The sequence below is a fragment of the Pan paniscus genome, chromosome 13 (genome assembly GCF_029289425.2).
Source record: "Pan paniscus chromosome 13, NHGRI_mPanPan1-v2.0_pri, whole genome shotgun sequence".
NCBI classification, from domain to species: domain Eukaryota; kingdom Metazoa; phylum Chordata; class Mammalia; order Primates; family Hominidae; genus Pan; species Pan paniscus.
This window is the reverse complement of record NC_073262.2, coordinates 45,263,209-45,276,569: the sequence shown is the minus strand read 5'-3', so window position 1 is coordinate 45,276,569 and position 13,361 is coordinate 45,263,209. Positions and strand designations below refer to the sequence as shown.

The 13,361-nt window shown below is 39.4% G+C and overlaps 1 protein-coding gene and 1 pseudogene across 1 annotated transcript in view; one reads left to right on the top strand and one right to left on the bottom strand.

The window, feature by feature from the left end:
• Positions 1 to 13,361, bottom strand: part of LOC117979370 (putative inactive fatty acyl-CoA reductase 2-like protein) — a 77,280-nt gene that overhangs the window by 23,411 nt on the left and 40,508 nt on the right. The gene's annotated exons all lie outside the window — the stretch shown is intronic.
• Positions 8,300 to 12,288, top strand: LOC117979305 (rho GTPase-activating protein 42-like; annotated as a pseudogene).

Below are 13,361 nucleotides of genomic sequence, written 5' to 3'. Positions count from 1 at the left end.
TAAAACATGGCAAGTATGCATGTTCTAATCTGGAGTTAATTTGGTATGTGTAATTCCATAAGCAAAGCAGTAGCCATGTCCTATTGTTTTTTTGTTTTCTTTCCCAAAACACATTGCTAATCCACTGCCTCCCCCAACCCCTGGCCATATCAATATGACTGAAGCCCACTTTCATCAGTGTCTTTCCATGATAAAAACAAATGAGCAAACAACAAAAATTACACACAAAACCACATGCACACACATGGCCCTCCTTCAATGGAGCTCCACTGCCTGGAGAATTAAATCCAATTCCTCTGCATGGTATGCAAAATCTCCACAGTACAGCCCAGCCTGCCTCTCCAGCTTGATCTCTAACTGCTTCCCTACCCACATGTGCTGCCAAGAGGGACTTCTGGCTGTGTCCCAAACATGCCTGGGTTTCCCAGCTCCAGTTGCCCTGCCTGGCACGTGCGCACATCTCACCTACCCACACTCTTCCCACTCTTCCAAGTCACCTCATATGCCTCTCTCCACTCCACCAGGCTTAATATGTACTGTTTTCCCACCACCCCACGTGTATAATTCTGCCCTGTTCTATTTGTCTGGGATGTGAGGTCCTTGGGAACACAGTCTATATGCTAAGAAAGCACCTTTTAATCTCTAACACTGCCGAGTATGTGAGTAGACTGGAAAGACCATGAGCTTCAGAATCAAGTGGCCATGGATACCTTTCTTGAAAGTCTTGATAGACTTTCAAGGAGTTACTAAGCCTTCCTGAGCTTTTTGCTCCTTAATTAGCATAGCAGTGATGATAAATCAACCCTACAATATTAAGTTATGGAAATAAATGTCTGTGGAAGTGTCTTGCTCACAGTGATTGCTCAATAATGATTCATCTCCTCCCTTCCCTTCTTATTTCAGATTTATTTACATATGTTCAATAAACCAATAAGTATTTGTGATTCCATTTTTCTAGTTCCTAATTCTAGTTATTTCAGGTTTTTATACAGGTGCAGAAGCCGTTTTCTTCTACACTGGTTCCCTTAAGAGGAGTTACCTTGACCTAAAACATAAGAAAAGCACCAACCATAAAACTCTGCCTTTCTTGGTCAGTTATATGCATTTTTAAAAATAAACATTCTACGTAAACTGTTATTCTGGAAAACCAGAATTTCACTGGCAATCCCTGATCCATTTATGCCCATAAATTTCCAAGGTAAATACACCAAATAGGCAGAAGCTGGTAATATGAAGATAGAGATGAGTCAGGATGGGAACTGGTGGCTGGGATGAGGGGCAGAAGACAACTACAGGTATAAGAGCCAGGAAAATTGTTGTTTAACACTGATTAATGGCCATGCTTGTCCTACTCATTAAAAGCATTAACTTCTGATTTAAGTTATTTGAAAATATTTTTATGCTAACATGCTAAAGTTTTTGTGCTAACAAAATCAAATTTCATCTTTCTGGAATATTTCAGAGCCAAGGTAATTCTAAAGTTTTTAGATAGGTGCTAAAGAAAGGGAGCTCAGGCCCGACAGTCTCAGGATATAGGCCAGATAGAAAATCGGGGGAGCTGAACGAGGAGAGACGTTAGGCCTGCAAAGGTAGGGACCGGGATGTTAGCATGAGGTTGAAGTTCACAGTCCCATTCACTTTATTAACAGCACTGAGCAGTATCACTTCTGCCCAAGCCATCAGAAAGGTCCTGGCCAAAAATGCAAATCCTTCTTTATCTTCCAGAACTAGAATTCCCGTTCAACAGATTTTCTGGAAAAATAAAGTTTCCTTTTACATTGTCATGGCTATGTTTTTGAGATCACAATGCCCAGAGTACAGCTTCAAGATTATCTTGATGTCTAACTCCTGGTTCCTTAAGAATGGCTGAAATACTAAGAGCAAATGACAGCTGCTAGACCCCTTGAAGTTACTGTTCAAAAAAAAACTGTTCCCTAGGTATTTCTCTGTTTCACTGAAAGATAAACTCCCAGGGGAAATAGAAACCTAAAAACCTTTGAAAATAATTCTTTTTTAACACAGGCCAATTACTAAATAGAGAACTCATCAAAGAAAAAGTATTTTCTTAAAACAAAAAACTAAACCTGTGTTTAGGTAAATTAATATTTATTCATAATGTTTTTAATGTTATTTGTCATTCTAAAACTTCCAAAAATTCCATCTGGTATAGGAGTTATTGAAATAGTCATAGATGATGGTATAGGTGGAGAGGGGTTGCTGGGCTTTATTTAAAGTGCTATTCAAAGCTTCACATATAGGTTTCATTCAAAGTTTAAGAAGAAAAAAATGAACAATCAGAAACGGGTAAGATGTGGGGATATAAATAGATATTTTGTACATAAGACTTCTGCATCCCCAAATATTAGCTTGCTATGGAATTCTGTCATCTATTCTTGTTCCAGTCAAAACAAACAAAAACAGTCAGAACAGTATGAACAACAATCATCTAGTTCCACCAAAAACTTTTCATTCATTCAGCAAGCATTGAGTCCCTAGCCGAAGATGCAAAGAGGAGCAAGAAATATTCTCTTCCATTGAGACAGTCATTGTCTAATGGAAAATGTAGATAAGCAACCAGACATTCAGAATGAGATGTGTTACAAGCAATAATAAAGCTGAGCACTGGGTACTATGGGGCACTCGGGAAGGCTGCCTAAGCCAGAGAGCTTCACAGGGAGCCTTGATGTCTGAGTGAGAATCAACCAGGTGAAGCAGAAGGGGAAATAGGCTCTAGGAACAGAGAGCTTTGAGCGCAAAGGCAGGCAGAGTGTGAGGAGAGGAGGCCTTACTTCCTTGTGACTGCAGCAGGAAGGTAAGGGGAGGGCTGAGAGAAATGAGCCTCGACAGCTGTTCCTGGCTGTCCTAATTAATTTTGAATTAACAAATAATAAGTATGACTTTTTCTGTTTTTTTAAAAAAACTTCATTCCTTAATTGCATGCAAAAGGTATCTGTTGAGATAAAATAATTTCATTCCTGGTTCTAATTAGTTGCTTAAATAATTGTTATCCTTGGAGAACAGTAATGACAGATGAACATTAAAAATTTTGTAAAAATGTCAATTGCACTTTGTTCATATATCACATACTTGAGGGAGTGTGGAAAGTGCTGAATGCCTGAAGACAAATCAACTCTTCCTCTGGGAGGTGAGTTTATTCTTCTTTGAAACCCATTATTTAGTGTCTGGACATGGTGGTATGGAGTACCTAGAGAAGCCCTTCGTTAGCAGTGAACTCCTACTTCTTTTCTCTGATGAACCCTCAGACTCTTGCTGCCTCAAATTGCACTACGACCTGTCAGGTGTTAGAGAGATCAGCAGTGGAGAAAGTCCCAGGAAATGGCCTGGAAACAAAAGGAGTCTGCCCCTCTCCTTGGTATATCAAATATGGAAGCATCACATTTGCCAAGAGACAACACCATATGAGGGTAACTGACAGAAGTCAATTCTATCCTGAAAATGCTCTGAGGTTTTAAACATAGTTTATTGCCTTGATGTTGGGCCTCAGAGTACACCTGCCTTTTCTCCCACTATCCTGATAAATTCTGCACTCTAAAATGTTTCTCTGTATCAATGTAGCAAACCTCCATTTATTAGCAACTTTAAGTAACCTCCAGGTCCTTTAGATGACTTTCATTCTTCTTTGTCCTGGACATTTTTATGACAGACAAAAATATCTGTTCTCAGAACTGGAGGAGATAAAAATGTTTCCCCTGAAGAGAATGAACTCTTAATTAAGCTAAAGCTTTTTAAAGAGTATATATTAAATGTAAATATAATATTATAGAAAATTATAATGTAATAAATTTACTGTGAAAGAGTCCATTTTTCTGGTATAATTATTTTTATGTAGAGTTTTTAAAAAAAATAGAACAAAAAACAAGGTAAACTTAGTGAAATGGAGCAGAATAAAGAAACAGAAAACAAACATATCCTGAGACCCGAGCTGTGTCCTAGGATGAAAGTGGTTTCTGCTGTTTGGCAAGAAGAGAAAAATCCTAGACACTATTTCTCTTGCATAATAGGACAGTAAGGAAAGGGTGTCTTAACCAAAGAAGTCAAGAGACCTTCTGCCAGATCTTGGAGCAATTCTTATTCTTCATTAGTTCTTCTTTACTAATCATTTGATTAACTGATATTAAACACTCCCTAGCACTGCAATAAGTGTTTTATATAACTTTATTCAACCTCACAACAATCAAATGGGCCCATTTTACAAATGAAGGACCTGGGGTTCAGAGAAGCCAAGGGGCTTTCTCAAAGTCACACAGCTAGTTAGTTGTGGAGCTATGCCGAACTCATGTCTGAATCAAAAATTTTTCTTCTGAACTTTTATACTATACAATGTACTTGCTTTATCTAGTGACAATGTTAAGTTCATTAAGAAGTGAGAAACCACTTCTATGTATAATATTCCCAAGTACCTCATGCAATCTAATACAGTTTAGCAAAATGTTTCTTTAAGAATTTTCTATCCCCCTTCTCTTTCAGCAGTATATTCCCCACCAGGGGATGAAGGAGCTAGCAGGGACAAGGTAGCTAAGGCTAGCAGTGTTTCAAAGCATTTTGCTTCAAAAGTGTTTCACTTCATCATCTCATTAATAGCTACAAAGAATCCAAGAGAGCAACATTCTACTCACACCTGGATCCCTTTATTTGACGAATTATTCAAGGGAATCACAGATTTTTTTTGGCTCCACAGGGCACGAATAAACAACTTCATCGATGTGCTTCAGGTTACCATTTGAGAAGGCAGTAGAGATATGTATAAAGGCTTCCAGCTTTGGCATCTCACTAGCCATAAGAGCCGCTGGGTGGCAGTGATGTTAAGTTGCACAGCATGTCTACAGAAGACTAAGCAGAAGGAAATACAGTGAGGTAAGTCAGCATCATGCCTGTCTCTAACTGCACCTACTCCCGTAACCGGCATACCTATCAGATTTTGGTGGCTGCACCAAAACACCAGGAAGGAAAGGATGGGGCACGGCTGCACAGTTACGTGATACTTGGAATGTCTTATGTATTGATGATGTGTTTGTGTACATAAACCCTATTCACTGATGCACTGTATGCATATTTAGATGTCACTTGGCTCTAATCAACTGGAAAAAGAATCACAATCCTCTGAATTTACAAAGATGCTTCTATAAGCAGCCATTAAAAGAACAAAAACATGTAAATTAAGCAGCTAACTGAAGAAATTGGAAAATATAAATAAACTGGAGAGGAGCAACAGTGGATTTTTAAATGAGCAATATAAGTTGTTATTATAAAGGTCTAGGCCAGACATGAAAATTGATGTCAAAATCTGAAATTGCAACTACTGGAATACAAAGCTATATAAACAGTATGTGATAACAATGAAGTAGTTCATTCCAGGAATACATGGTTTATTGAATACCAGGAAACTTATTAATTTAATTTAACTCAAAAAGAGAAAAACTATTTAATAATCTATATGTATTTTGAAAAGTTTAAGATGATGTTTAGTTTTCATTTCCAATTTAATTAAATGAATTCACTAGAATAGGAATAAGATGATTAAACAATATATATTTAAATTTGCTAGCCAATGTCATTCTTAATGGTGAAAAGCTAGGAATACTGCTTGTAAAGCCAGGGCTAGAAATAATGCCTAGTCACAACTACTATTTAACATTGTTCTGAGGTCCTAGCCATGCAAGTAATTAGAAAGAAAACTAAAATTAATGAAGAAATATAGATATTAAAAAGACAGTCACAAAAATTACTATAGGATTATATAATTGCATGCCTGGAAAACAGAAGCAGCTTTTTTAAAAAGCTAAAGTGTACTATAGTTCAGTAAGGTGTCCGCTGATTAAAAATTATATAAAAAGGCTGGGTGCAGTGGCTCAAGCCTTAATCCCAGCACTTTGGGAGGCTGAGGCAGGCGGATCATGAGGTCAGGAGATCGAGACCATCCTGGCTAACATGGTGAAACCTCGTCTCTACTAAAAATACAAAAAAATTAGCCGGGCGTGGTGGCGGGCACCTGTAGTCCCAGCTATTTGGGAGGCTGAGGCAGGAGAATGGCATGAACCCGGGAGGCAGAGCTTGCAGTGAGCCGAGATCATGCCACTGCACTCCAGCCTGGGCAACAGAGCAAGACTCCGTCCCAAAAAAACAAAAACAAAACAAAACAAAAAAAACATTAGCTTGCCTGTATATAAACAAAAATTAGAGAATACAATGGAAGAAATGTTCAAATGTGGACATTTAAAATATAACAAATTAATCATAAATGAATATAATAAAAAACAACAAAAATTGAATAAATGGGAAAACTTTGTTCTTGGATAGGAAGAATCAATATTTTAAATATGCTAAATGTTTCTAAAGTATTCTATATCTATAAAGTAATTCCAATCAAACTCCCAAGATTTTTAAAAACCTGGCAAGATTATCTTAAATTTAATCAAGAAGTATATGCAATGAGAACAGTCAGGAAAACTCTGTAAAAATGAGAGTGTGGGAGGTGGAGGTTGCAGTGAGCCACGATTGTGCCACTGCACTCTAGCTTGGGCAACAGAGTGAGACTTCATCTCAAAAAAAATTAAGTGAATAAAATAAAAAATACAAATATAAACTCCTCATGTATGACTTCTGTGGTCAGACACTAACACTGTGTTTTTATTAGAAGCAGGAATTGGGTTGGGGGCATTAAATTTATATAATGCTTTTGAAACAATTCAGAAGCCTTTAATGTGGTCTCTTATAATCAACGCGTTAGCCACATGACCTCATTTGGTATTATCCACAGGAGATTTGGCCTCTACTTCATTGGGCTCATTGAAGCTTTTCTAGTCAAACTTTTCAAGTCATGAGAATCTTTGGTCTTTAATTATTTTACTAAGTCTTGCTCTTCAAAAATAACTGTATTATTTAGTCCCATTAACCTTCAAAGACCTGCTTACATACATATATATATATGTACCCAATGTACAGATTAACAAAAATTCACAAAATGTTAAAATTTTTGCTAGTTCACTAGTAACTCCCATAAGATGTAAAGATTAGTCTACATGTTTTTAATGCTTTAGCAAGGATCATTTCTATAACTCCATAAGGCAGCATGGTATAGTAGTATGGCCGTCAAACTTCATCATGTAGCAGGGTTGCCTAGAAAGTTGCTCAAACAAACAAACAAACAAACATACATCCTGACCCTGGAAATGCCCATTCAGCAGTGTCAAAGCTTGGGCATCTAGCTTTACTTTGAACACACTCTCTAGTAATTCTGATACACTCTGAAGTTGAGAACCATCGGTGTATTGGAAAGAACTCAGGCCCTTTGGAGCTATGAAAGACTGGATTTGAATTCTGATTCTGCCATTTATTTGCTATGTGAATGGGGCAAGTTACTTACCTCTCTGCACCATCATGTCTAAAATCCCAATCATGTGACTAACTTATCATGTGATCGCAGAGAAGTAGGATTAAGCACATATTATGCTGTTCTTATAGACAATTTTGCATTTAACAAAATTTTACTTCACTTTGCATAATAATCTATAATAAATGCTAAATGCAACACAATGTTTGATTCACCATCTTGTTATGCTTTCTTCCCACACCAAAGGTCAATTTCACAGAGTTCTTTAATAATTCTTTCTTGCTTCTGGTCAGGAAAGGAACCAGGGTGGCTAGGAAGTTGAACAACCTTAAGATTATTTCTGCTCTCCAACAGATTTCGTGGTGTCTCTACATTATTCATGCTAGATGATGGAAGAAGTGTTGATACTACGAAGTGACAAGCAATAGTTTCCCCTTCTTCATGATATTGTCATGGAGGAAGAAATTTCCTAGGAGAGGCAATAAACTACAGTAGGGAAAGTATGGGCTTTAGAGATTAGAGACCGGCATTCCAATTTTGCTGTATAACTCGGCACAAATTACGTAACCTTGGATAGAGGACAGCTTTCATGAACTAATATCTCATCTGTGATATAGGAATGGGCACACTACAGAGATTTCTGAGGATTAGAGTAATGAAGTCAGATGTTTGTCTTAGTGCCTACCACATTGTAGGTCCCTAATAATAGGAAAATCCCCTTTCTACTTCCACAGCAGTACTCCATTTCCAAAAGCTGCTGATCAGAAAGCTGTGTCGTGTGTGTGTGTGTGTGTGTGTTGGGCCATGCCAAGGTTTCTAATTCTATTCTATGATCCAGAGTGTATGCCAAAATCATGTTGAACTTCATGGCTTTTGAATAAAATAACTATGGGAAATTTGAAGCTTTTAAGAAAAAGACGGTGTGATTGGAAGAGATTTTTAAGAAAAGGAAAGAAGCTGGACATGTAAAACCATGCTGGTGATTGAATTAATTAGTGAATGATAGTGTAAAAGAAGGTAAGAAAGAAATTGAGAAAATAAATTGCTTCTGTTTCTGGAACTGTTAGTGTATCCCCAGGACTGCATTTCCCTCCCTTCCTCCCTCCCTCCCTCCCTTTCTCCCTTCCTCCCTCCCCCCCTTCCTTCCTTCCCCTGTAACTGGCCCACAGGGGAGAGGTTGAACATGCTTCAGCTGATCTGACTCCAGTAACAGGAAAAATGAAAACTGGTTACACTAGAGGCCTCTTGCTTTTTGTGAGATAATTTCTTAGGAAAAATTAAAAAAATAAAACTAATGAACACAACTGGCTTTGGAAATTTAAATGCAAATATTTATAATTTTGGAAGTTTCCAAATGCCTTTCCAAATGTTCCCAATTGCCTTTGCCTTATATAGAAATTTAACAGAATCATTAATGTCAATCAGAAACTCATTTTTGAAAGTTGAGAAAAAGCAGCTTTCATACAGGGAAGCCTGGGGCAAGCATAAACACACTACTTTTCTTTCCTACAAAAGAGTCTAAAAATTATCAAGGAACTCATAAAATAAAATTAGCACTTCTATTGTGTGCTTCTTTAATAATCAACAATGTTGCTCGCAGTCCCAGCGCACCGAACGACGGTGCCTCCCGATGACAACAACCTGAGCGGACCCGCGCCTAGGCCCTCCGCCAGGCCTGCGCTCGCCTCGCCCCCGGAGAGGAAGGCTGAGCCCGGCTCAGGCGGCTGCAGCGCGCGGGCCCGTTTCCTTCCAGCGATCAGTCCCCTGGCGTCCCAGCAGCGCCTTCCCCGCGATCGCGCGTCCCCAGCGCCTGCCTCCGCCGCCGCCAGCTGCTGCCCTGACCGCCGGCCCAGACGTGCCCGCGGACGCCGCTGACAGCGCCTGTGCCATGGGGCTGCCTACTCTGGAGTTCAGCGATTCCTACTTGGACAGCCCGGATTTCAGGGAGCGCTTGCAGTGTCAGGAGATTGAGCTGGAGCGAACCAACAAGTTCATCAAGGAGCTCATTAAGGACGGCTCTCTGCTCACTGGGGCGTTGAAGACATGTAATGTTGATTGCCTACCCAGTTCCCTTACCCTTTCACCCTTTCCAAAGGAACACACCTCTACCCAGGTTGGGGATCTGTCTATGGCAGTGCAGAAATTTTCCCAGTCATTACAAGATTTCCAATTTGAATGTATTGATAATGCTGAAACAGATGATGAAATTAGTATTAGTCAGTCACTAAAAGAATTTGCAAGACTACTCATTGCAGCAGAAGAAGAAAGGTGAAGACTGATCCAAAAGGCTAATGATGTATTAATTGCACCACTTGAGAAATTTTGAAAAGAACAGATAGGTGCAGTAAAAGATGGAAAGAAGTTTGACAAAGAGTGAAAAATATTACTCTATCCTTGAAAAGCATTTAAATTTATCTGCAAAGAAAAAGGAGTCTCATTTGCAAGAGGCAGATACACAAATTGATCAAGCACATCAGAACTTCTATGAAGCATCATTAGAATGTCTTTAAATGGCTCACGCCTGTAATCCCAGCACTCTGGGAGGCCGAGGCGGGCGGATCACGTGAGGTTGGGAGTTCGAGACCAGACAGACCTACATGGAGAAATCCGTCTCCACTAAAAATACAAAATTAGCCAGGTGTGGTGGCACATGCCTGTAAAGCCAGCTACTCGGGAGGCTGACGCAGGAGAATCGCTTGGACCCAGGAGGCAGAGGTTGCGGTGAGCCGAGACTGCGCCATTGCACTCCAGCCTGGGAAACAAGAGCAAAACTCCGTCTCAAAATAAATAAATAAACAAATAAATAAAAATAAATGAAAAAATATGTCTTTAAAATTCAAGCGGTTCAAGAAAGAAAGTTTGAATTTGCTGAACTGCTTTTGTCATTTCTTCAGGGTTTATTTACTTTTTTACCACGAGGGATATGAACTTGCCCAGGAATTTGCACCGCATAAGCAACAGCTGCAGTTCGACTTGCAGAATACAAGGAATAATTTTGAAAGTACTCGACAAGAGGTAGAGGGGTTGATGCAAAGGATGAAATCTGCCAACCAGGACTACAGACCACCCAGCCAGTGGACGATGGAAGGCTATCCATATGTCCAGGAGAAACGACTGCTTGGTTTTACGTGGATTAAACAGCCTTGTTACTAGCTCACCGGAAATGTTCAAAATCTTGTATCCGACGAAAGACAGATTCAATTGACAAACACTTCTGCTTCGACATACAAGTAGTTGAAAGGCATGGGATCATCACATTACAGGCCTTCTCAGACGCTAATAGGAAACTCTGGCTTGAAGCCATGGATGGGAAGGAAAGGATTTATACTCTGCCTGACATTATAAGCAAGAAAGAAGAAAGGTATTTGAATGAAGCAGGGTTCAATTTTGTGAGAAACTGCATTCAAGCTGTGGAAACAAGCAGTATCACCGTTTTAGGCCTCTACTGAATAGGAGGAGTGAACTCCAAAGTTCAAAAACTTGTGAATATCATATTTTCTCCTAAATCCCCTCCTGATATTGATATTGAACTGTGGGACAATAAGACAATGAGTGGGCTGAAAAACTACCTCAGGTGCTTTGCAGCACCACTGATGACTTACAAGTTACACAAAGATTTGTATCATTGCTGTTAAATCTGATGACCAAAACTACAGGGTGGAGGCTGTACATGCATTGGTGTGCAAATTGCCAGAGAAAAACAAAGAGATGCTGGACATCTTAATAAAACATCTGGTCAAAGTATCACTGCACAGCCAACAAAATCTCATGACTGTCTCAAATCTTGGTGTCATATTTCTCCCAACTCTAATGAGAGCACAAGAATAAACTGTAGCTTCTATGGTGAATATTAAATTTCACAATATTGTGTTAGAAATTCTTACAGAGCATGATGAAATGTTTTTTCATACTGCTCCAGACCCAAGCATTCCTCTTCCTCAGCCTCAGTCTCGATCTGGATCCCAAAGGACACGAGCAATCTGCCTCTCTACAGGCTCTGGGAAGCCCAGAGGGACGTGTACTCCATGCCTGGCTGAACCTGACAGTGACTCCTATAGCAGCAGCACAGACAGCACCCCCATGGGGAGCATCAAGTCACTCTCTTATCTTTCCTCAGAACAAAATAGCACTACAAAGTCAGCTTCCTGCCAGCCCAGGGAGAAATCTGGAGGGATTCCTTGGATTGCAACCCTTTCATCTTCCCATGGACAGAAAAGCCTTGGTCTCTGGACAACCAGTCCTGAATCAAGTTCTAGAGAAGATGCAACCAAGACAGATGCAGAATCAGATTGCCAGAGTGCTGCTTCGGTCACTAGCCCAGGGGATGTTTCCCCACCCATAGACCTAGTCAAGAAAGGGCCTTATGGACTTTCAGGACTGAAAAGAGCTTCTGCTTCTTCTCTCAGATCCATCTCTGCAGCTGAAGGAAACATGAGCTACAGTGGATCTATTCAAAGCTTAACTTCTGTAGGTTCCAAGGAGACACCCAAAGCTTCAAACCCAGACCTGCCTCCAAAAATGTGCAGCAGGTTAAGACTAGACACCACCGCAAGCAATAGCTATCAGCGTCCTGGCTCAGTAGTGGCAGCAAAAGCTCAACTGTTTGAAAATGTTGGTTCACCTAAGCCAGTTTCTTCTGGGCACCAAGCCAAAACCATGTACTCCTGTAAAGCAGAGCACAGCATGAGTTTTCCTTCCCACAAGGAGAGATATTTTCCAGCGTGGACCCATCAGTGGAACCAGGATGGTTAAAGGCAACTTATGAAGGCAAAACGGGACTAGTTCCAGAAAATTATGTTGTCTTCCTCTACTACTATTTAGTGTATGGCAGTGTCTTCATGGTATCCATGGTAACAAATGATAAGTGCTATGATTTTATCTGACACAGATACAAGGGGATCAGCCCACTAAGTGAAAACAGTCAATTTCTATCAAGTTCTTCACCAGCAGACTATGTAGCTCCTTATTAATGGAAAAAAAAAGGTTTAAAAGGTTGGCCATTCTTTTTTGGTTGGTTTCTTATTTTAAAATTTCCTGCTTCTGAAAAATTTATTTTTGGATAATACGTAACTCTCCAGAATGTCTCTTACATAGCAATTGCAGAGTTTTAAATACCGTATTAAGTATATCTCCCAGAAATTTGGAAACCAGAAATCTGCTGTATGGATTTTGAGATGCGTCCTTTAATGCCTGGCATTCTCTGAGGATCTGTGAAACTGTTACTTAAAAATGTTACTGAAAAGCTAGTTACCTGCCCTTTGAGTGCCACAGTCCTGACCTGCTTGTTCTTGACACCTTACATATTACTTCAGAGTTCCCCACTGTGCAGACTCTCAGGTATTAACTGTATAAAACTCTTTACATGCTATCATAATCTGTAATCTAGATCTCTTCTACTTTAATGTTTCTAGAATAGGTTAAATACACATATACACACACAACTATGCCTCAGAAAAGTTATGCTTTTACAAATAAAAAGAATAGATTAGAATTAACAAGTAGGGTGAATAACAGTAGGCAGAGTCAGAATCAGAAATAAATATCAGTGGATCAAAATAAAAGAATGAAAAATATTCTGTAATAAAAATTAGCAATGTAATGTAAAAGTCTGATAAAAGGTTATCTTTTTCTTTTACCTCTTACTGTTGACCTCTGTACACTGTAATAAGGTGTTGCTGGATGTAACTTCTTGGTCTAGGTCCTTGGTGACCTTAGTAGTAACAACAGCATTGCTGACACCCTAATTACCCTCTGCTGAAACAGAAGGTAGTTTTTCAATGTACCAGTCCCTTAGTCTATACTTGGTTTAAACACACTTGCCATCATCTGGTATCCTACTAGATTAGAACCTCTTAAAAGCAAATTGGTTTTCTTTCAAAGACCAACTTGACTCCAAAGAGAGATACAGAATCCTACTTCTGCTGCTGCATAAAGAAATCTCAACCTTCATTTTACTTGAACACAGACCAAAGTGTTCCTGCTTCTGAGTTGTCTGTGAGCTAGTTCTATG